The sequence below is a fragment of the Lagopus muta genome, chromosome 1 (assembly GCF_023343835.1).
Source record: "Lagopus muta isolate bLagMut1 chromosome 1, bLagMut1 primary, whole genome shotgun sequence".
Taxonomy (NCBI): Eukaryota; Metazoa; Chordata; class Aves; order Galliformes; family Phasianidae; genus Lagopus; species Lagopus muta.
The window spans coordinates 22747769-22771456 of NC_064433.1; the positions used below are offsets into that span (position 1 = coordinate 22747769).

The 23688-nt window shown below is 41.4% G+C and overlaps 1 protein-coding gene across 1 annotated transcript in view; it reads left to right on the plus strand.

Moving 5' to 3' along the window:
• The first annotated feature begins 20467 nt into the window (after nt 1-20467).
• Nucleotides 20468-23688, plus strand: part of FAM3C (FAM3 metabolism regulating signaling molecule C) — a 28459-nt gene continuing 25238 nt past the window's right edge. Inside the window, exon 1 of the mRNA XM_048959156.1 lies at nt 20468-20616. The gene's annotated coding sequence lies outside the window, so the exon portion shown is untranslated. The remainder of the gene's footprint in view (nt 20617-23688) is intronic.

Here is a 23688-nt window from a genome sequence, read left to right on the forward strand (position 1 = left end):
GATGGCTTTTTTTGTCTGCCAACAAACCTTAGGCCAATAATTTAAGTAAACTGACTGTGGTGTTTACAGATCATTTTACAGAGTGAAATGGCCAGTTCTGAATTTTCCACTTCAGGTTACTCTTCTCTAGATGCGTTATTTTTCATTTAGAAACAGTGAAACTAATTTGGTGCATTTTATCAATTCTGTATTGTAAACTCCTTTTGGAGTGCCTTACAGTTTACCAGAAGAGCTTATTATTCTTTGGACATGAAGATTTTGTTGCATTTTTCCTTTCCAGATCACTAGTACAGATGGGGTACAAGTACTAGTACAAACTTGGACCCACCAACAGACCCTGTAGGACTTCACTGCTGATGTTTCTCCACCCTAAAAAGCAGTACTCTTTAATTCCTACCCTTCATCCACCATCTCATCAATAACAAATAATTCCCTACAGTCCTGTGGCAAGGATCCTGTGGTTAGGTGTTTGTTTGTTTTTGTAACCTTTGTATGTAAAAGAGTTTTTTGAAATTCAAATGTATTTAGCCTTTGTCCACACTCTTACCAACAGTTCTACCAAACTTCAGAGTCCAGGCAGACAGGATACTCCTTTACTCAAGCAATGCTGAATCTTTCTCAATAGTCTGTTTTTGTTTTTTCTTCCCATGCATTTGGCAACATCTTCCTACATTGTAGAACACATCTACCATTTTCCTCTGAGTCAGACTCACTGCTCCACAGCTCCCAGGTTCTCTCCTCAGACACTTTTTGACAGCCAGCACTTCTGTAATGTTTCAGATTATACACCCATGCAACCAAGCATGCTGACACTGGCAGACCAGCACAGGAACAGGGCATGGTTCCCCAGCTGGTAAGTTTGTGGTTCAGGGTAACAGTGAACAATTGTTCCTTGTTCTTTGTGGCACTCATGCTTGTGTAACAATCTGTCATATTGTCTCTTAGGGCAACAGTCCTGGCTGAGCAGCCTTGTGTACTAAGCAGATCCTTTCCTTTTTCTTCCATACTTAGATCATCCTTGTCCTCCGGACCTTCAGCTGGAGATTCTTGTTTTTGCTTTCTCTTATCAAGTCCTTTGCCTGGTTTAAATTCTTTTGAGCCATTTGGGTTATTTTTTTGTCCAGAAGAAAACGTGCAAAATCCCACAGGCTTCTTCATTCCCTTCTCCACAGCACCAAATAGGTAATAAACTCTGTCATGGGAATTCACAGCTCTTTTTAATCATATATACCTGCCCACACTCCACATTCAAAAGGCAATGGCTCCCACATCTTCAGATGGGATTTCTGAAAATAAAGATGTGGCTGTACACCACACAGAGTGCTCATCATGCTGTTCACACAGAGTTAAAGCTTACAGCTGAGCTTAGGTGTCTACCATCTGTGGGAAAAATTGCCAGAAAAGTAACTACACAGATCAGAAGGGAGTTCTGCTTTGGATTAACATAGGGAATCACACAGGTTTGAGGAGTGTAAGAACAAGAGAGTAAAGTGGCTAGGAGCATGGGAAGAAAGGACAGGCTCAGCCCTCTGGGAAGCACTGGGCCGTGAGCGTGCCAGCTGCACCCTGGCTGCTCACTGGCTCCCTAAAGGCAGCCCAGACGCAGCTGTAGGTTTGTTGCTGGACATGTGCTGCAACTTGCCACACTTGGGAACAGTTGGTTACTGTACACTTGCAGGGTGACTCCATGGGTTGGATTTACTTGGGAAAATGTTGGCAGTTGGGGGCTGCAATGATGGCCTCTGTGAGAAGAGCCCGTGGGCTTCCTTGTGCTGGATACAGCTGGCCCTTCAAAACAAATCCACTGTAGGACGCATCTGAACCCACCTCTGGGAAAACAATATTTAAGGAGGAGAAGAAAAACACTGCAGCAGCTGCCTGGGCATCCAAGGGAAAGCGAAGGCTGGGCTGGATGGTCTGTGTGTGTCTGAGTGAGCTAGTTGCTCACAGGACTCCTAGGGTGCCGTGTAGCCATGCTACTGCAGTTTAAGGCAAGGCTCCCTCTGGTGAGAGGGCTCAGAGGGGGGCAGCTGGATGCAGCCCACACAGCTCTGACGGCAATCGGAATGTTTGCGTAATAAGGAATTTGTTGGACCTTACAGAGCTGTTTATTCAAATGATAACTTTGTGTATAGTTGGCAGCAATCTTGGATTCAGCCCAAGTCATACATGGCATTTTTCCAGCAAATAGGGGTTGCGGTAATTTTACTTTCCTTGTAGTCATGGATATGATAGGGGCTTGCTGAGTCTGAGTCTTTACTATTCCCTTCTGCTTCTAGCTTTCTGTTTGCACAGCTGTAATCTGAACATTAATGAGCTCCTTGAAATCTGGAATTAAGTTCTCCCATTCTCTCTGTGGTTCCGCAGTGTTTGCTGGTTTCAGCCACTATAGGTTACACGTTTAAAAATGCACGATGACGGCAACAATCACAAAGCATCATTCCAAGCAAACACTGGAGTAAATAATTAAGTTCTGTAAAGCCACGATGTTTCAGAGGAAAGAATTAACAAAAGTAATTGGAGGTGCTGGATCTGTCTTACCTTAACAAATCTTACACCCACCGGAGCTGTTTGCATGCTCTGTGGAAATATTCTCATACACTTCGGAATGAGTTGGATCAGACTCAGCCATTTCAAAGAAGTCCAGTAATTAACATACAGTCCAAAATAATTAAGCTGCAGTAAATTGTCTCAGAACAATTTTAAACAATAAAAATTTAAAAAATCCACCAAAAATATGGTTTGAAATTAGAAATTATTCCATCACTTTTTACTCACCTGAGCAGTTGAATACAGGGCATGGTCGATTATTTGCATGGCTTCCTTACTGTTATTGAACATCAGTACAAATCTAGCATTCTGGTAATCATGCCCTCACTGGAAAGAAACCACATGTGAACACAGCTTCCTCCCAAATCATGCATATTTTGAAAATTAAGATAGTAAAAGTAAGGGCTCATACACCTGTAAGATGTCCCAGAAAAGGCTCTTCATGTAAACTTACCTTGTTCCTTTCTGCTCATATGTTATGATATCGTATTTATTTCCAAATTAATCACATTATATTACAATTTCACCAAAGGAATAGGTGGCAGCCTGCGTCAAATCTGGTACCTGTGGAGACTGTAGGCTGCTTCCTCTAAGGACACAAGTAGATAAGTGGAGGATAAGCCAGAGAAAAAAAAGATGACAAATCGTGTCCTTAAGACCAGATAAATGAGTGCTTTCCTTTCTAACCTGCCATCAGCTAAGGACTGCTTCTGTGATTCCAGACATACTTTTTACATTTACCCTACTGCCTTGGCCAATAAGATCCTCAGCCTTTGAAAAACTGGGGACCCAATATTTCTTTTTGGGCATTAGAAATTGGCATATATTTGGGATTGATAATTTTGGCTTTCCTTTCTCTGCCTTTATGGCACCACATAATGTAACAGACACACTGCGGAGATACCTGTACCAATAATTGTTTTGAAATGCTTAGCATATTCTGTCAACAACACCTCTGAAAGCCGTGTAAAGAAAATGAGATTTCTTTTGAAATCACATCATGAGATAAGATGGGAATCTACTGAAAAATGGCAGTGCAGTTTCACATTATTAAAGACAATCACAACATCTGTGCATCTCAGGAGCAAATCAAATTTGCATAGACGTGCCAACTTGTGTTTGAAAATAAAGAAAATGCTATCAAAGAAACACGCTGTCAAACACATTTTCTTGTAGATATAGTATCCAAGCACTGATGACTGAGATGAATGATTTAATTAGAATTTGAATTGTGCAGAGCTTGTTTTATGCTAACATGAAGAAAAAAAAAATAGAAAAAAAATGATTCTGTCCATTTTTGTTAGCCTGTGGCTTTTGTTGACATTACCATCAATACAACTTCAAGAATAAAGGCTTCCTGTAAGGCAAATAAACAAACCTATTTCTATGTAATTATTATCATATGTCAGGCAGTGAATGTTGCAAGCTGTGATGCTGCTTGCTAAATGATTGGCTGCTAGACCATGGAATTAGTCTTTAGAAATGCTTTGCCTGGAGTGCTGTTTGTTTCTGAAATCAATTATGGAGCAGTAATAAAGAGGACTGTTGTTTTTGTTTTTGTTTTTGTTTTTCTGTAGGTGCCAAAGAAGATGAAATGATGTCAGGTATCACCCCCTTGTACTCTGATACAGAAGCATATCTAGCAGTGCTGAATGAATCATGACTTCTAGTGACACTTCTTCAACCATAGCAGGATCCAATACAGAAAGAAAAAGTATATTTTTTCAAGTATTAGAGTGCCACTAAGAACACACAGGCTCAACCAAACAGCAATTGGGAGATGAAGAAAAGAACAGGTGACTTACACTGGTCTGTTCTGTGACCATGACAGAGGGTGGTGACACTGGAACAGGTTGCCCAAGGAGGTTGTGGATGCCCCATCCCTGGAGGCATTCAAGGCCAGCTGGATGTGGCTCTGGGCAGCCTGGTCTGCTGGTTGGTGACCCTGCACACAGCAGGGGGTTGAAACTGGATGATCATTGTGGTCCTTTTCAACCCAAGCCATTCTGTGATTCTATGATTCTGTGATTTTAGATAGGCAAGGGTAAAGCAAAATTGATTGCTGGGTCTTTCCAGCATGCTGATGGACATGAATGTGTCTAATAAAAGCTTCCTAGCTGTCAGCCAGATTTGTATCTCTTCCTGGGGAATCAAATTAAGCAACAAGCTGACAAAAATCACTATGGCTCAAAAAAAAAAAACAGTGCTAAAAAAATGTGACTACATATAGAAGCAGGAAAAGATATGGTAATGTCATTTCAAAGGTGCAGTTAAACTCCTCTTCAGTTTTTGAGTCTGTTGCTAATCTGAATCCAGTGAGGCTTGTGACTGAGAGAGCTTCTGATAGAGTTGGAGACTGAAAAAAAGTCCTGTACAATAAACTGGGCGGATTTCATCCAGTTCCCAAGAGAGGCTCATCTTTGGCACAGAATTATTGCTGCTCCTGCCACTAACTGGCATCTGTAATGGCAATCTGAACAGAAAAGCTGAAAGCACTGTCAGAGGATAGAAAATGAAGTCTGTACAGCGTCACTCAGGTCAGGCCTGAGATGATCTTGCAGGAGCAGAGAACTTCTCAGACCTCAACTGCCTGAGGTCTGCAGCTCACACTACTCTACAAAAGCGCTCACATTTCTCCCCGCACCACTTATGGTCACTTGCCTGTCCTTATGCAATTTTCACCACTCAATTACTTGAGCAATACACACAATCTCATACACACACATGTATTTTGTGAAGCACCAAAGTGTTTCTTATTTTTATTTTTTAAGAGAGAATAAAACGCAATATAAATTATGTTGTATATTCCAGGTCTGTAGGCAGGAACCTCATCCTATTGCTTAAATATGACAAAATTAAATACATAACATTGTCATTACATGTGATCACTGCTTTGCTCATCTTTTTATTCTTTTGGGATTTCACTGAAGATGACTACGGTCAGTTATTTGATATTATCTGATATTTCTGCAGTATCAGAACATTCAAGTGCAAAGTGGCACTGCTGTGCTATTTGTGAAGTGCTCCACCTTTTCATGTTTGCTTTACTTTGACAACAATTTAAAAAGTACTCTCCCTTAGAAATATGTACAAGGAAGTGTTTTATATGCAAGCCTGAAAATGCCCATTTGTGAACCAAATACACTTATTCTAATGAGTCTGCAAGCTTTTATCCTCTCAGGAAAAATATTATACATACAAATAGATACAAAAAATATCTCAAACCACCTCCTGTAGTGTTGCCTCGCGCTCGCACTACGTGAGAGCTCCCTGCGAACGGTGTACCCTCGACCTATCAAGCAGCTCGTACTCGTATGATGCGGTCTTGAAGAATGCTCTCTTTATTGAACAACACATCCCTTTATGTACCGTTGCTTAGCACTATAGGACCACCTATACAAGGTAGGTCCTCCTGTTAGGTTACAGCACGTACTACCTTATCGTTTGATTTTGCAATCGCTACAATTTCGCAATCAATCTCTACTACACTGTAGGAATGAGACGTTACACAGTCCGTTTTATCGGTGTCCATCTTTATGAGAATCAACCTTGTGCTCTTGAAAACAGATATTTCATTTACACAGGTGCTTGCAAAGTGCACTTGCCAGCAATCAAACATTTAATAAGAAATGTCAAGGCTACAGCACTGAATGCTGTAATCTGTTACCGTCATATTAACGTTACTTTCAAGAATCAATTTCAACAAATCAGTTAGATGTCTTTCCTCTCTCTAGGCCTTAGCTTGAAGATACTAAAGCTACAATAGCACTTGAACACATTTATTTTTTTATCTGAATTTTAAAGTGAAAATTAAGGTGGTTATGTCATAGAAGGACTACATTTTCATCACAAATATCATCACAACTTGCAGCTGCAGCTCAGCACAGACTTGGGATTAGAACAGCTTCCATCCTCTATTCCATAGCTGAAGTTCTTGGGGAAACAATGCAGAAAAACCTGTACTTGTATATATTTTCACAGCTCAAGCCACTGCCATCAGAGTACAGTTGATATTGCTTCATAGTTTGCTTTATGAGATAACCAGAAAGTCAATAGAGTATCTATTGATGTTGAAATTGCTATGTATCTTGTGTTATCTCTGTGTACAGGTGTGGCTGTGAATATCCAACTGAACTCTCAGGTATGTAGCAGTAAGAAGTAAGAAGTAAGAAGTAAGAAGTAAGAAGTAAGAAGTAAGAAGTAAGAAGTAAGAAGTAAGAAGTAAGAAATAAGAAGCAGTATGTTAGTATGTGACAAGGTCCCATACTCACACCAGTTTATTCAGAACTGGCACCTCTACATGATGGCAGTGATACACTGCATTGTACAGGAGTGTGTGCAGCCTTCCCAGGCTCAGGAAGCTATTCAGTGTGAGCTGGGAGGTTTGCTTTTTTATAAAGAAGATCAAATTAGTTTTAGTTTTTAGCAGCAAATTCTGCACTAGCTGTCTTTCTTTATTCATTCAGCAATGAAGCCCGTTCTTTCAATTGTGATTTATTGGATCGATTTAAAAGTTTACATTTCTTTTTCTCCTTAGTTAGTGCTATGTGATAGAGCTTCCAAAGATTTGGGATGAAAAGACAGCACTATGTCCTTAGAGAAAGTACAGCTCTACTTCAGAAAAGTTTCTTACAGAGTTTCATTACGTCTGTAAGGCAGATAACCACAATTGCATCTCTTCATACTCTTCACACTACCCCATATTCATTTGGATGATGATCAGATGGCAGATGTCCATTTCAGCCAGACAGGTTGAGGGGAGGTTGCATTCTTCTGCCATGGGTCATGAAAAAACTTCATGCATAGTCATGCATTCTGAACCTGTAATTGTGAATTTAGGTAGGCTTTGCCAGGCTCAGAATGCATCCTGTTGGTTCCCACCCGCTCTGCCCTACACACCTTTCTGTGAGCCGTGTGACCCTTTCAAACTATCTAGAAGCCTCGGGAAAAAGATCTGTGTTTTCTGAATCCTGCAATTCTAAAGGCTTCTGCTGGGCAGTGTCTCACTTTGCTAGTGAGTCCAGTCAAGTCACAGAAAGAACCTCATCTTCTCTCCAGCTCTGCGTACTCTGCTCCTGCCTGCTCCTTTCCAGACTATCAGATGCATTAAGAGCTGCACGTGCAGATTGAACTTTCAATGCAAGGACTGCAAAATCAGTGTCTAAAACCTACCAAACTTCCTGTGCGTGTGCAAATCAGTTGCATAGTGGATCCCATATACTATAGATATCTCACCCTGTGCCTATACTGATTTGCTTATATGTAGAACACATAAGCATATAGGAAGTGGTTGCTTATCTTGGATTTCTGAACATACAGACTCTCAGATATTTAAGAATCCTTGAAAAATGACAGAAAAACAGTAATTCAGAAGGTGATTCATTGGTAGGGTGTGCGCACCTGGTAGAACAGACTAATCTTCCAATGTGATCATAATGCCAGTTCAGTCATAAAGCCAGACAATTTAAATGAGAAAGGATGCACATTTACAAGAAGGATAAACTGAATTAGGTTCTTAGATTATTTCAGAAAGCTAGGAAATTATTTAGGCAGTGCATAAGATAAGTTGTGAATGGAAAGCCTGAGGAATCACACAGAACTGGAAATCCATGTGAGAAATGGGGAACATGGTTTGTAACTAATCTTGCACTGCTATTGCTGACTTCCCTAGACAGGGCTCTGTATGTTTACCTCTACCTAACTTCCTTGGATTAAATGCTGTGTTTTTCTGACTGACTGCGTACTAAATGGAATGAAGCAGAAGAGTTCCTCCTCTCCCTCTTATATCCTATGTATCTCTATATGTTTGTCTTCTGGAGAAGTTATAAATTTCTTTCTAAGAGACAAAATAGTTACTAATGGAATTCTTAAGCACTGCAACACAGAGAGAAATGAGAATTGCCAGCAGAAGCCAAACGAAACATTATAAAGAGGCCAAAGATACAGAAATTGGAGATTGAGTGAAATCTATCCAGAGGTCTTGTATAACTAAACATTTGGAATTTCATTTAAAAATAGCCTACTAAATGTAAAATATTCCAATACGGTAGATGAAAGTATATCCACAGAAAGGTTGAACCTGCTCACTTTGAAGTCAGTGAGGGTAAAATTCAGGCCTCAATATTGTGGAAAGAAATAGGATCATCCTGAAGGCAAGTAACTTGAGTGTGGGTTTGCCCAAGAATGCCATTAACAGACAGAAAGAGGAGTCTGAGCTGTAAGATAGGCTGACACAGACCTTTCATCTGATGCCCAGTTGCTCTGTTTTTTTCCATCCAGCACAGTAATTGCTACACCATAACAAAACTCAATGTAAAATTTAATTGCTATGTAACAGATAATTTGGTCTTAGATCCAACCCTGCCAGCAACTCCTGCTCAAATTTGTTAAAATTTGATTTCATGTGCCTCACAAGTCACACGCATACAAGGAGTTGATCAATATAAAGCAACGGGAGGTTTGCCTTGACATCAAAAGGTCTTGTCAAAAGATGTTCTCAGCCATTTATGGCTGAGACCATGCAATGGGGCTTACTCAAGTGTAGAACTTTGCACCTCTCCCCTTACAACTTTATGAGGTTTCTGTTGGCTTTATCCTCAAGTTTCCAATAATCTTTCTGGGCTGAAATTCTGCTATTTAGGCACTACCACAATTTAGCAGGCTAATAGTTGTTATCAGTACATTTAGTAATTGTATATTTTTTCTGCATTTGACATTGCATCATAAAAAGGATACTGAAGCTTTTCCTAAAACATGTTTAGTTTGGAATGTCAGATAACCAAGAACAACATGAGTACTATGTATCCTTTTTTGGAAAAATCTGGTGTTAGTTCAAGTTATTATTACTTGCATGACTCTCTCCTACCATTCTTTTTCTGTAGATTCCCAATGAAGAAGTACATTCAGTGCATAGGTCATGTTGACAATACTGCCTCACAGAAAAAGGGGAGAAACACTCACGTGTCCTTCTGTGAGCTAAGCTGTAAGCATAGTAAGCCCCTTAATTGTAAGACTAGTAAGTAAGAGGTGAAAAGAACAGGCAAGAAAGGTGTTGTTTTCATTGGCTAAAGTAAGAATTAGAAGATTATCTGTCCAAGGAACACACACAAAAAAATTATTTCAGTAAAACTTTTAAGTGAGTATGCTAGGCTGCTGACTGGTTATCCTAATGATATTACAGAACCACAGAATCATAGAATTGCAGGAGTTGGAAGGGGCCTTAAGACATCATCAAGTCCAATCTCCTTGCTAAAGCAGGTTCCCTTCAATAGGTATCACAGCTAGGTGTCCAGACAGGTCTTGAATATCTCCATAGGAGACTCCACAGTTTTGAACAGCTTTCTACCTTTAAAAAGGAAGTATTATTTATTTGTACTACAATGATGTACTGGAAGAACTAATCAGTTGTGAAGCACTGTAAAGAAATATACTAGTCATAGCAGGGATATGTCATCTCCACGCCACCATGGCCATTACTACCTGTCTTGTGTTCAAGCATGACCTTCGATGTCTATACACCTATATGGGGTTAGCCTGCCAGATCTGCAGTAAAATCCATGTGATTTTATACCACACTAGTAAAAATAGATTAAACATTCTTTTGCAGAATTAGGCTCTGTTCAGGTATAAAGAGCTGCAAGAAATATATTTTTTTTCCATTGGAAGATTTTAATATTTCAAAATCTGGAAAGAAACCAGAAGTGCTGAGACTTCTCATGGCATGATGCCTCAGCTCTGGGGCAGCCTGTCTGCCTTGCACCCTGCATGCCTGAAGAACTGAAATTGCCAAGAAGACAGAAACTGGAGGGTCTTTCCTTCCCAGCTTTCAGCACTCTATCAGCCCCAAAGCTAAGAGGGCTGTAAGCCTAAGGTCCCGGAAGGGCTGTTAAGAAGACAGAGAGGCAAACTGTCAGGCTCTGTTGTCTTGGAAACCTGCCTGGATTCCATTGGAAATTGATCAAAAATGGAAATTCTCTGGAACATTTTGATTTCAATTAATGGCATATCCTGATGAGAAAAATTTTCATCAGAAATTTTCTAGACAGATTGTTCACTGCTGGAAGTAGATAAAGCTATTCCATACCTTTTTTTCTTACTATTATTTTTGCTCACACATGATTTGCTAGAATCAGATTAATGGGCAAATCACTCGAAAGATTTGGTGCTGAGGTTTTACTCCAGGAACCTCTCTCTCTGGCTGAAATCTGTGTTCCAATTTCATCATTAAATCCTCATTTATAAAGAAATTTTATTAAGTGAAGCACACTGCTACTAAAAGATAATCGACTGCTCTCTATTACATTTTCCATATATCTGTCATTGCCCTTATCTTCAGAACAGCTCCTGCACAATTAATTGTACAGGCAGCTTGCAGATTGAGGATGCGCATTAATACTGGATTAGTCTTAAACACAGGAAGGGAAGATTTCCATGGAAAGCTTTGCATATGCTTCTGTAAGCAGTTTGTTCTCACTCTGTGTTCACGTATGTAGCAATTGTAGCAGTGCTGCAAGAAATAAAATCTAATCCTCAAAAAGCAGCTTCAGAAAATGTAAGATTTCCTGGTTATTTCAAATCAAAATATGTGCAGATAACAATCATTCTGCAATTTAAAATCTGTTTTGAGATTAGGTGGGCAGATATTGTCTAACTGCTGTGAAGTCAATGAAGACCTTATTAATGCAGAAATAGTATTACTTCAAATACCATGGCAACCAAACATCTCAGATACTTCTCAGCGGCTGTATGTACCATGTAAAGGAAGAATAAAATTGTTTATATGACTGATCTGACCAAAGTAACAAGCGTGGTAGTTTAATACCCATGGGCAGCACTACAAAGCCACTCTCTTACTTTCCAGCCCTCCTGCCCCACTGCGGGTGCCTCCCCATGGGCTGGAGCTCCTTTGGGCCTCATCCACCCTGCCCTGACCTCAGTACCCTCAGGTCTGCTTCTCTCTCATTTGTCAGCCCTCTCCCCCAGCTGCTGTGCAGCAGTTGTTCCCTCTTTGAACTCTGCTTTCCCAGAGCACACCCAGTGCCACTCACAGCTCAGCTCTGACCTTTTTGGGAATCAGGTCATGTAGAAGAGAAAAACAGTGGAAGTTATAGTCCTTGATAGTGGCATTTTGGACTCTGCTTTTCATGAGACATCTGTGAGAAATCTTAGCATAAAAGATTTGAGAAAATTTATATGATGTGTATACAACCCTGAAAGAAAAAACTGCATTCAGCTGTACATTGCCCAAATCTAGTGCTGGGCTACCCCAGTGGTTTGCCTTGGTCGTAGTACAGCCCATGGCTTTCACTGAGACTGCAAATGATGGAGTGTCTCTTGTTAAATAAACAGATATGCAAAAGACTTTAGAAAATAGGATTAACTTCAGCATGATATTAACACATAGCAGAAATGGTATAAAAAAGACATGCTTCAACTTAGAGAAATCAGCCGTGTAAATATAGTTCGCCTTAGGGAAATCAGCCAAGTAAATATAACAGTGGAAACTCTGTGGGGTAGCAGATCTACAGAGGAGGGTGTAGGAGCTGCACGCAGCCACAGCCTAACACCAATCAACAAGATTGCTGTGGCAAAAATGAAAAAAAACATCATCTAAGAGAACTGTGTGCCATGAATAATTTTGTGTTGGTAGAGCTAAAATAGGGAGCTGTGGCCAGGTTTGGGCACTGTGTTTCAGAGAAATTGAAAAAACAACAACAACAAAAAACAACCAGAGAATGAAAGTCTGAAAGACATGCCTACAAACAAGTGTTTAAGCTGAGACATGAATACAAGCCCAACAAATTGTTGAAGAGTTGGAAAACCCCTCACATCAAAGGGTAGCTTTTCTCAGTTACTCAGAAGCTGAATCTTCCTGCTTGTCGTGAGTTCTTTCTTTCCTATGAACACTTCGAAATGGAGATAAGTATTCTCCCAATGTCATTATTTGAACTAAAATTATCTGCAGTTGCCATCATATGGAAATATAAATTTTTACAAATTTACTGAAATGTATATTGTTGTTTTTTCGTGTGTGTGTGAGAAAGTCAGTAGCATTGGGTTTTTGCAGCAGCATGAGAAACAATTAAAAGTTCTGATGTACAAAGAGTGAGTGCCCTGGTGCAAAAACAAGGTGTTGGTTCTGACAGGATACCTTGCTTAATGAGATGGTTGTTGAAATGGACTGCACCTCATACCGTATCACTTTGACTATTGAGGTAAGCCTCCTTCAAAAACATTTGAGTTTCATAGACTCACAGAATCCTTAGAGCTGGAAGAGACCTTTAAAGGCCATCTAGTCCAACTCCCCTGCAATGAACAAGGACACCACAGCTAGATCAGGTTGCCCAGGGCCTGATCCAGTCTCACCTTGAAAGTCTCCAGGGACAGGGCATCAACCACATCTGCAGGCATGCTGACCTAGTGCCTCACCACCCTCACTGTAAAGGAGTTTTTCCTTATATCTAACCTAGATCTCCCCCGTATAAACTTGAAACCATTTTCCCTTGTTTTATCACAACAGATATTAGTAAAAGAGTCTGTCTCCTTCTTTCCTGTAGCTCCCCTTCAAATATTGGAAGGTTGCTACTAGGTCACCTCAGAGCCTTCTCTAGTCCATGCTGAACAGCCCAAGCTCTTTCAGCCTGTGTTTCAGCTCTCTAGTAGGAGGAAGTACTCAGTGACACAAGTTTTTTTTTTCCTTCAGAGCTCAGAAATCCCCAGTGATTATCACCAGATGAACAGAAACTCACTGCTACATTTGTTTTACTGTTTAGCAAGGCTAAACTTCTGCCCCAGCTGGACTCAGGAGAACTTCTGACGTAGGAGTTTTCTAGCTCCAGCAGAGCCAGAGCCTTATGGCTTTCACTGTTAATGTTGCTGTGCGACTTTGAGACTCTCAGCAGTTGCACTGAGATTTGTAGAGGCATAATATGAGCAGGAAGATGACAAGTGAAGAGTATCAGAGGGCGTAGGGATTAACTGAGGAGGTGACAATCCAAGTAATCTCATAGCTTCTCACAGTTCTGGTTCTTTCTGATTCTAGGCTGAGAAATGTTTAATCTGGTCTCTGGATAAATCAGCCTGGCCTGAAGCCAGCTGCATTTGGATCTGCTTCAGTAAAAACAAACCATGTTTGCTACGCAAGTTATATTTTTCACTTTCAAAGCCACTCAGATACCTCTGTTACTAGTTCAGTAACAATCTGTGGTTAGAGCTAGATTGTCAGGCCTTTTTCAGGGATATGCCTGTCAATATACAGTGAAGGATGCAATTTCTTTTCTGTGGTTTAGTGAAACACGACAGCAGGGTTGGAGTGATCACCAGTGTCTCCGCTTTTTTTCTTTTACTCATCATTTGAGGCTTAGAAAGATGGGATCCGGCCATTCCATGCTGGTGACATGTGTATGTGAGCTGGCAGAATCCATAATTACAGAGGCTGCTTTCTATTTCTGGATGAAGTGTCATGTTTTTTATTATAGTACCTCCTAAGGGCCCAACTGTACAAGCTCTACCCTGTAGGCTGAGCTTCCTTGTCTTTTTTTCCTATCACATGGAGGTTTCTTGACAAGATAGGATTCTCTTCTTTCCTCTAGAAATGCATACACATGACAATTAGTGATGGTTGCTCATGGCTGGTAACACAAGAAGAGCTGTTTTCTAGACTAAGCATTGAGGGGTGGGTGATGATTGACAAACTGTCCATCACAGTGCACATTTCTTGTGGAGTTTCACAAGTGGAGAAAAACAAAATGATGATGGAGGCTAGAGGCATGTGACCTTTGACAACCTGAAGACAGCTCATTTTCTACCTGCAAATCTGCATCTGTAAAGTAGATTTAGTGCCCTGGTGCACTTAGTGCCCTTAGTGCTGGGAGGCTGGGGGCTCCATCCAGCAAAGCAGAGCACCAACCAAGTCTGACCTCCCAGCACCACTTGGGGAAGAAGCAAGCCTTAGTAGGGGTAAACTTCCTGCAGTGGAGAAGGAGATCTCAATTTGTGAATAGCTGGCTAAGGGAGGTTGTTTCTTGATGGGGCTTGAATCTGAGGTACTGGTGACTGTTAAGGCTTGTTGGACCCTTGGACTTTCATCGTCTGCTGCTCTTCCATGTGACCAGCAATGATATTGGCTAGGGAAAGCATTGAGCATGTCAAGAATAATTATATTACTGGTTGTGATGGTCAAAGCCCTGAGACAGTTTCCTCCTTGATCCTGCTATGGAAGAGAAAGGGTTTGAGGGGATGCTGATAGATGCTGCAGATCATTGGCTGGATGAGCAACTGGCATCAACAGTTTGTTTTGTTTTGTTTTGTTTTTGACTGTGGGGCTCTCTGAGTGTCAGTAATAGCTAGGAAGAGACAGGATTCACCTGTCAAAGTGGGGCACAAGTCACACTGCCATCTGGCTGGGCAACCAGTGGTAAGTAGATCTTTAAAGTGGAAATGACAAGATGATGACCCACAATCAACCAAGGAAGTGGTGGACCACTTTGGCAAGCAAATTGCATGGGATAATGTGGACAAGATACTTTGTAATCAGCAGAACAAGGTGAAAGGGCCCCAGTTAAGCAAATGCACATAAATAAGCAAGTACTAATATCACAACATTATGGAGCAAGCTCTCATTTCTTTTCAGGAGTATCAGTGTGACTTGGTGCCCATCTGAAGTACTTGCACATCCATGCATGCAGCAGGGATAACCAACAGGGGGAATAAGAGATTGCAGGAGGAATTTGAAAAGTTGTGACAAGCAATAAAAGTTCATCTGGAGACCAGTATCCCAGACTTACTAGCATACACTTGAGACTGATACTAAATCCAGCACTGTTCAACTTCTTTATTAGTGACCCAGATAGTGATACACAGTGCACCTTCAGCAAGTTTGCAGATGATACGAAATCGGGAGGAGTTGTTGACAGGATGAAATAGAGGAAATTTTATTTAAACATTAAAAAAAACACACACAAAAAACATTTTTACTATAAAACGGAACACACTGCCCAGGGACTGTGGAGTTTCCATCTCTGGAAATAATCAGAACCTGACTTCAGAAAGGTCTGAGCAGAGTGGCCTTTTCAACATTATGTGTTTTGTGATACTGTGCCAAAGCAGGTTAACTGAAGAATAGAAAAGTTACAATTAGCAGGGAATACTGTTATTAAACTTCAAATGGAGGTTTTAAAATTCTCTTTAAAATTCTTTCAATTCTCTCACAATAGGAAACATGACAAAATAAGTGCTTGTGTCATTTACCAGCTTTTGGAATGCAATTCTACTGCACCGGTAAAGCATATTATTAACTTCTCACTCATTTTTATTAATGATTCCCATCAAATAAAAAACCATTGCTGTACAATTGTCAAATTTCAATAAAGGAGCAGATATATTTAAATATAGTGCCTGCAAGGAAAAGAAATGAAACAGTATTTAAAAAAAAAATAAACAGAAATAACATCTTGCGGAAACAAAGCATTAATAAACATGAACACAAGCTGTATATGCTCCCTGTGAGAAAGTATGGTACTTGGACAAGTTTCACGGTGTGGAAAATCATGTTATTGCAGGACATTGAACATGAATGCTCACCTCTCAGAGTGCGATTTCTGATTTACAGTACACACAGTACTGTATCTCTGTCAGTACAGCTACAACTTCCACCTGGTGATGCTTGTTCTTGATCTGAATGAGTATGATCTCAGTCTTAAGTGTTGTTCAGAATCTACTCATCTAAAATTTTAAGATTTTAAGGACTTCTAAAGCTCTTCAGGAAACTGCCTAGATTCAGTGCTATTGTAGGAACCACAAGATCTCCACATCTGCAGTCTGGAGGTGTTGCATGTGGTTGCCATTTTGCTCTTCATTACTGCAGGCATATTTCATATGGTTCTCCAGCTCACTGCAATTTCTTGTAAGCCCTCAAGCCACCAATATTTCACTGTGTCTGCACTAATAACTGTGTACCAGATGCTGAGACAAATATTCATTGGTCCAATGTGGTAAAAAGAAAAAAAAATTACTAACTTCCACTTCTGTCTAAATGGCAGAACGTCCTTTCTTCATTGACACCAAACACAAGAACATTACATTTCATAAAACGTTAATGTCACCACATAAAAGGAATAGCTTTTCTAATGTTCAACTTTAACAAACAGCACAGGAGGTTCCCCCTGTCCTGCATTTACAGAGGACTTTGTTCTATACCATAGTCAATATAGATGAATTAAATAAGAAACCTTGTAGTGTAAATGTGGCTTTAAATACTTGCAATTATATTAATGCCGGTGGAATTTGGCCCACTTGTATACATAACTCCTTTCATAATCAGATGCCTTGAACTTGAAACAAAGATGGGTATAAATAAAGGGAAGAGATTTGAAACTTTTGATATGATCACACCTGGAGTTTATTTTGATTTACTTCAGAAATAGTAGAGGATATGAAATATCAGTCATGATAAGTGCATCAATGGCAAAAGAAAAAAAAGCTTTTAGAGGTGTTCAAATCCATCCTTTGGACTCAGAGTTTCTACAGAAAACTTGATGATGCCAGGAAGAAAGCTTTGAAATTTCTAAGGAAGAATTTTCTATACATGTTCTTGCCTGTTTGAAAGAGAAAGAAAAGGGGAGAGGAGTGAGTGAGCTTCAAGTTGTGTTTATACATTTTCATTTATACTCATATTTAAGTGACTCGCAAGTCAGTGAAAATCAGAATTTTCAAGTGCTGCAATATAAATTGCCTGGAGCATTTCTAAGTAATTTCTGCTTTGTTTATTATTATTATTATTATTCTTTATTTTATTTTCCCTTCTTCACTTTTTTTTCTTTTTTTTTTTTTTATTTAAAGGTCACCTAGGAGCTGTGTCTTACCCATTTAAGACAGCACGGTTGTACTGATCCTATCAGATATCAAGATGAGTGTTTCCTATGACAGCGCTACTATGTTAAGAAAATTAACTCTCATAACACAGATCTTCCAAGCTTCAGAAAGTGAGGTCTCTGCCAGCACTCTGAGACTGCCTCATTCAAAACTGCACAGAAAGATCAGCTAAGGCAGAAGCATCAGTTTACAGTGCATAAATGTAAAGTTTATGCTTACACTAAAACGTAGTTTTAAAAAGCCATCAGGAATTGCTTTCATGCCAAAACAGAGAATCAATACTGGTTACTGATTAGCAGAATTAATATTGCCAGGAGCAATAATCAACAGCCTGAAGATAAAGTATCTGAAAAGGCTCATGGTCATACTTTATCTTGTTTCCATTTATACCCCTCAGCATTGGGGTGCTAAATAAGGCATGTGGAATTACATAATTCTGCATTACTTATCTTTTGTGCAATTACTTGAAGGAAATGCTTTCATTTTCTTAAAACAAGCATCACGCAGTGCTGTAATTTCATTCAGTAAAAATTAACAGCTATGAGAGATGCCAGAAAGTAAATTCAAGACATGCTATAGACACTAGCAAATAAACTCATCTGAGATGTGATTTTCAGATTAGGCCAACAAATTTATTTTTGTTCAGATTCTGCGTACCTGAATGCTTAACACTCTTTGCAGTCCGACATTTGAAAATTAAATATCTACAATACTGGTAGTTTTTTGTTTGTTGCTGTTGGGTTTTTTTTTGTTGTTTGTTTGTTTGTTTGTTTTTCCTTAGAGGTTAACTGGTAAATTATATGAAGGTTGTTCCGAAAGTATTGCCTCCTATCAATAGACATGAAAACTACAACAAATTCTTTTGGGGGCATTACTTTCAGAGCAGCTCTTGTACAAGAGAGGCTTGTTTAGATGAGCAGTGTAATTAATACACGTTAGCAAACTTCTGTCAGCTTGATTCATAAAAGAAAGTCACTATTGCTCAATGCTGTCTCAAGTTCTCTAATTTTCATGCAGGAGCTCTTCTGACATGTAGCAACGGCATCTTTGTGACAGCGGTGCTTATACATGCCCAGATCATTGCATGCTGCAGTCAGTTCTTTGTCATGTGATATTTTAAAATCACCCCCTAATGCCAGTGTTTGTGATAACTGGAACATAGAAGCACTTCACTATGGGGCCACAAATGACAAAAAGCATTTGTGCAAAGGTTGCATTTGTAATGCCACTGTGTTCTGCTGATCATCTGATTTATTGAAGAGTGATTGTGATTCTTTGGTAATGAGTCGTTAATAGCAGCCTACCTTCAGTTCCTCACAGCACTGTGCATAGTAGACTCACACACAGGCACCTGGACTCAGAGCCTTCCTCAGCCACCTTGGGTCTGGAGTAATGCCTCTTCTTTGGGGTCCTGCCAGCTAGCTGCTGTATTTCCATGGAACACCAGAACCGTGACTTGTCACAATGTGTGAGTTATTAGTGCCTATTCAGTCACATAAATGATTGCTGTTATTTAATCACAGCCATTCTCAAGTCTTACTTATCTAACAACTCAGAGACAGATATATTCTGAGGTATTGGTTACTGCACAGATAATATTATTCCCTCTTTTAATAATTTGATACTTCTATTATCTTTTTAAAGCGGTTATTCCAACTGCAAACATTTCCTTATCAAAGACCCAACCTCCTTATACGACACTGACCTTATGAGTCAGCTGTGCAGTGTTACCTGGTACGCAATCAGGAGAACACAGCAATAATGTCAAATAAAGATATACCCATAGCAAACATTTAGAATAAAGAGCTATGAAATCCTTCTTTTATATTTCTTTGCTCCTTACAACATTACTGTATGACTGAAACTTGAATGGATTTAGGAGCACTTGCTGAGGAAATTACTCGGCTGCCATTCAAACATCCTGCAGCCAGGAGCAGCTGGGATCAAAATGTGTTATTTTAAACCTGTCAAAAGATGTGTTGACCAGAGGTGGTTAAAGTAAGACATGGAAACTTCCTTTTGTCAGCCTGGCTTTGATGATGAGTGATATGCCCTATATTTTGGGTGTGACTCTGTTCCCTACAAAGAAGCGAAGCACCACACTGATTTTGCAAAAATGCTCTCTTTGTGGTTTGACAGCAACGTAATTGAGTCTGGCTGTCTGCTGCGTGAGCACTTTCTATGCACACCACAGCAACAGCCCAGCTGAGGGAGCTGCATCAACACAACCTTTATTCCACAAAGCACAACAGTGAGTGCCCTGCCAGTCTGTCTGCCTGCCTGCACCAACACGTGGTGGAGTTAGATGGAAACCAGCACAGAAAAAGGAGAATAAGAAAAACTAGCAGCCACAAAACAACACTAAGGGAAAGGGATTACCTATTGTTATTATTACTATTATTATTATTTTTAATAACTCAGATCAGCTCTGTCTGAAGAGTTGAAAAAAAAAAAGAAGAAAAAAAGATTTTTTGATTTTAAAGCAGAAATTTTTCTGGTCTGTAGTGGAAAACAGATTTGGCTACATAATAATTTTCCAGAAAGATGTTTTTGAAGCCGACAGAATAGCAGAAGACTTTTAAGAAGTCCTGTAGGGACAGGACATTGGTTTTAAACTGAAAGAGGGCAGATGGTTTAGAATGGATGTAAGGAGAAAGTTCTTCGCTCAGAGAGCAGTGAGGTACTGGCACAGCTGCCCAGAGAAGCTGTGGATGCCCCATCCCTGCAGGTACAGGAGACCAGGTTGGGTGGGGCCCTGGGCAGCCTGAGCTGGAGGGGTGACAAACTGCCCACGGCACGGGTTGGGAATAGATGGGCATTGAAGTCCCAACCCGAACCATTCTGTTGTTCTATGATTGCCAGGTGCGCGCAGCCCCACGCTGTTATCTTTTGAACTCATCGTTACGGAAGTACAAACACAAGCAGAGCAGCCCCACGACCCACTGCCAGGACGATCCCCCCCGGCCACAAGGCCGCGCCTGCGGACGGGGTGCGGCTGTGGGCGGAGCCGCCGCCGCGGGCCCGGTCCGCCACCGGCAGGGGGCGGGCACGCCGTTGCGCGCCTTCCTCTGCCCGTGCAGCGGCGGCAGCGCTCCGCTTCCTTCTCGGTCGCCGGCGGGCGGGCCGGGGCAGGCTGCGCGGCAGTTGAGCGGAACGGAGGCGCTGCGCGACGTGGCTGTCGCCGCCCATCAGCAGGTAGGGGTCCGCGTCCTCCGCACGACGCCCGCGCTCCGCTCCTGGGGTGGGAATTCCTGCCCCGGTGGCAGCGCCTCGGCTCCCCTGCCCGGGCGGCCGGTTCGATGCTGGCCGCGTGCCCCCGCTCCCGACTTTCCCCGGGGATACAACTTTCCGCGCTCCCGGCCCCCTTCCTCTCCGCCCTGCCGGCAGCCGCGGCCGGCTCTCCGTCCCTCTCTCCCGGATCCTCCCGTGGGCTCTCCGCCGTGGAACAGCCGCGGCGCTGCGCGGGGGCGGCTCTGGGAGCCCCCCCGACCGTAACGGAGCGACTCTCCGCCCTCTATAGGGACAGGGGGAGGCGGGGAGTTGAGTGTCCCGCTTCCCCCATAGACAGCGTTTTATTGCTGAAATAAGGCGGCTGGGCGCAAAGGTCTGCCTTTTCTGCTGTCTCTGCCTTCTCTTGAGCGGTGGGGTCGTGTCACGGCGTATACCTGTCCGAGCCGCGTGTTTCCCTTTGCGTTTCTGAGGTTTTAAAGTAAGGAAAAGCACGGTTTTGTGATGCGTGCCTCCAGCTGTGCTGAACGCCTGAGCCGTTGGCAGGCTGTGTAACTTGGTCCTCTCTGTTTTCTCACTTTTAAAAGTGTGATTGTGTGGTTTAAGCGATAGTAGTGACTCCTGACCTCTGTAAAATATTTGCGTTTCGCTGTCTATCCGTGTATGTGATGGATATGGAGTAGCTTTATAATACTGCGTGCCCTGTCATGCTGTGCACACCTGGAACCCACAGAGTTCTTTGCAGGTGCGCACAGCTGGCAGCTCCTTTCCATCTAACAAAGTATGTACTTGATCCTGGGATCCTGATAGGAGAATAGTACGGTAAGAAACCAAATCCGCAGCAGGAACGGCTGGTTAATGTGTGTACACAATTGTATTTTAAAGCCTGTGAGGTAGGCAAGGTGTGACTGGAGACCATCAGCAGCCCCCTCCGGCCCAGCCAGAGGGCAGTCCTGTTCAGCAGCACTTGCGGGTCTGTAGGTTGTCTCCGTGCAAAACAGGTTTTGTAACTTGCTTTGGGGCCGATGCAGGCTCTTCCCACGTTAACAGCTTGGTGTGTTGTGTGGTAATGTCTCATGGCCTAGGCATGGAGGAGGTGCCTGCTCTGTGGCAGGCCGTTCTTCTAACTGTGACCGTGTCACAGTGAGTGCGGAGTGAATAGCTAAATAGCAGAGTTGCCTCGCAGTGCCCACAAATTGCTGTCTAGCCTCTCTAGATGCAGTCCGAGTCAGTCTAGGGTGTGCAGGCTCTACTTACAAGGAGAATGCTTTCAGCACTGCTAGAAAAGAGTCGTAACGTAGAAAGAGTTTGAGAACTTAATGGAATTTTAGTGAGCTGTTTAAAATGTGAGCTGGTCCTGCTGGATATTTTGTTTCTGGCTTTGGCCAGAGCATATAGGAGAGGGACTTTTTCTGTAAGACCACAAGATTGTACTTTGTACTGTGGAAGTTGCAAAAATACCACTTTGATTATAGGTTATTTTGTAGCGTAAAATTAGGTGTCTGTAAGATGAATGTCTGGCAGACACTGGGAATTTGCTGCTTAAGATTCAAATTATTCACAGAAGAAGTGATATGTAAGTTCAGTTTTGAGGTTTTTCACAAAAATCTGTTAAGGAGGTTGAGGATTTAAGGTATAATTACTGTAGACATGCATGTTTGCTCAGCCAGTGGCCTGCTGCGTAAGCCTGTGACAATCGCTTTGCTATCAACAGCACTGGAATTACTGTGATTGTTTTATGGCTTAGAATGCTTTCCCTTTCCCTGGGCTGTTAATGAATCATTTTACTTCAAGACAAATGTCGTCAGCAGTGGCGTCAGGAATCTTACCCTCTTACTTGAGGCTTCATGAGATATCTGGGCAAATCTAACAACCTGCTCCTGCTGTGCTCTGCTCCCTGCCGCTCCAGAAGGTTGCCTGGTCACTGGCAGATGTATATTCATTAATTCCTTTTTGGTTGGCTTTCTTCATCAGGGAGCAAAATTCCATGACATATGCTGGAAGACAGGTGGGCCCAGCCTAACTCATGAAGTTCACATTTTGTAGTTCTATCCAAGCCTGATGCCTGCTGATATAATGGAGGTGAGGAGGAAACTCGCTGCTTGAACTTCTCTTTTCATACACCATAATTCTCAATTTGGACATTAAAACATTTATAAACAATATCTAGGGGATCTGGCTCCCAGCTTGATCTTCTGAAGGACCATATCTAACTATGAATCCAAGTAGAGCCTTGTCTTGTTTTTCCTAATGGTCCCAAGAGGGCTTAGACCTCTTTTTCTTAAAAGAAAGAAATCTTTTTCTGTGTAAGTTATGTCTCTAATTCTGCCCTTTATTAGTTAAGGTGCCTTTTCAATAATTTGTATCTTCATTTGCAAACAGAGCAACTTAACTTTATCTAGTTCATGTTGGAGCTCAGTACCAAGAGCGTATGGATGAGATTTTGTGGAAGAGGGAAGCAGCTTTGGAAGACTATTGGGGTAGAGAGAGCTGCTGGAGTGAACTGTCCCTTGCATTTCTTTGGCAGAGCTGTTGAATCAGTTTTAATGGCAAAAGTTTACATTGTGTTTATATGCGCAAAACAACAATAGTTCTCTGAGAATGTCTTGAGAGTCCAGTTAAAATAGCCATTAACATCAAAATAGGTGACATTTACAAGCTCCCTTCTCTTCAGGAAACTTGCCTCCTTGGTGTGGCTGATTGACTTTCCTGCTTTCTCCCGCCTTTTCAACAACAGCAGGAGAGACCTTTTTCTTAATCTGCGGTGATATCACCAGATAGTTGAGTCAGCATTTCACAAACATTTAAGATGGTGAAAGCTTCTACTACTGCCAGCTTCTGACCTGCTCCTAGCCACTTATTTTGGCTCATAGATCACTGCTAGAGAAAGCACATGCACTTTGTCAACATATTAGTAACAGTTAGTATATGCAGAATAAAGATGCTTCATGATCTTACTTAAAAGCCAGTTTGTCACTGTAGGAGAAAATGTCTGTCTTTCTAAAAATAAGAGATATGCTTAAAAGTAATGTAGAAAGG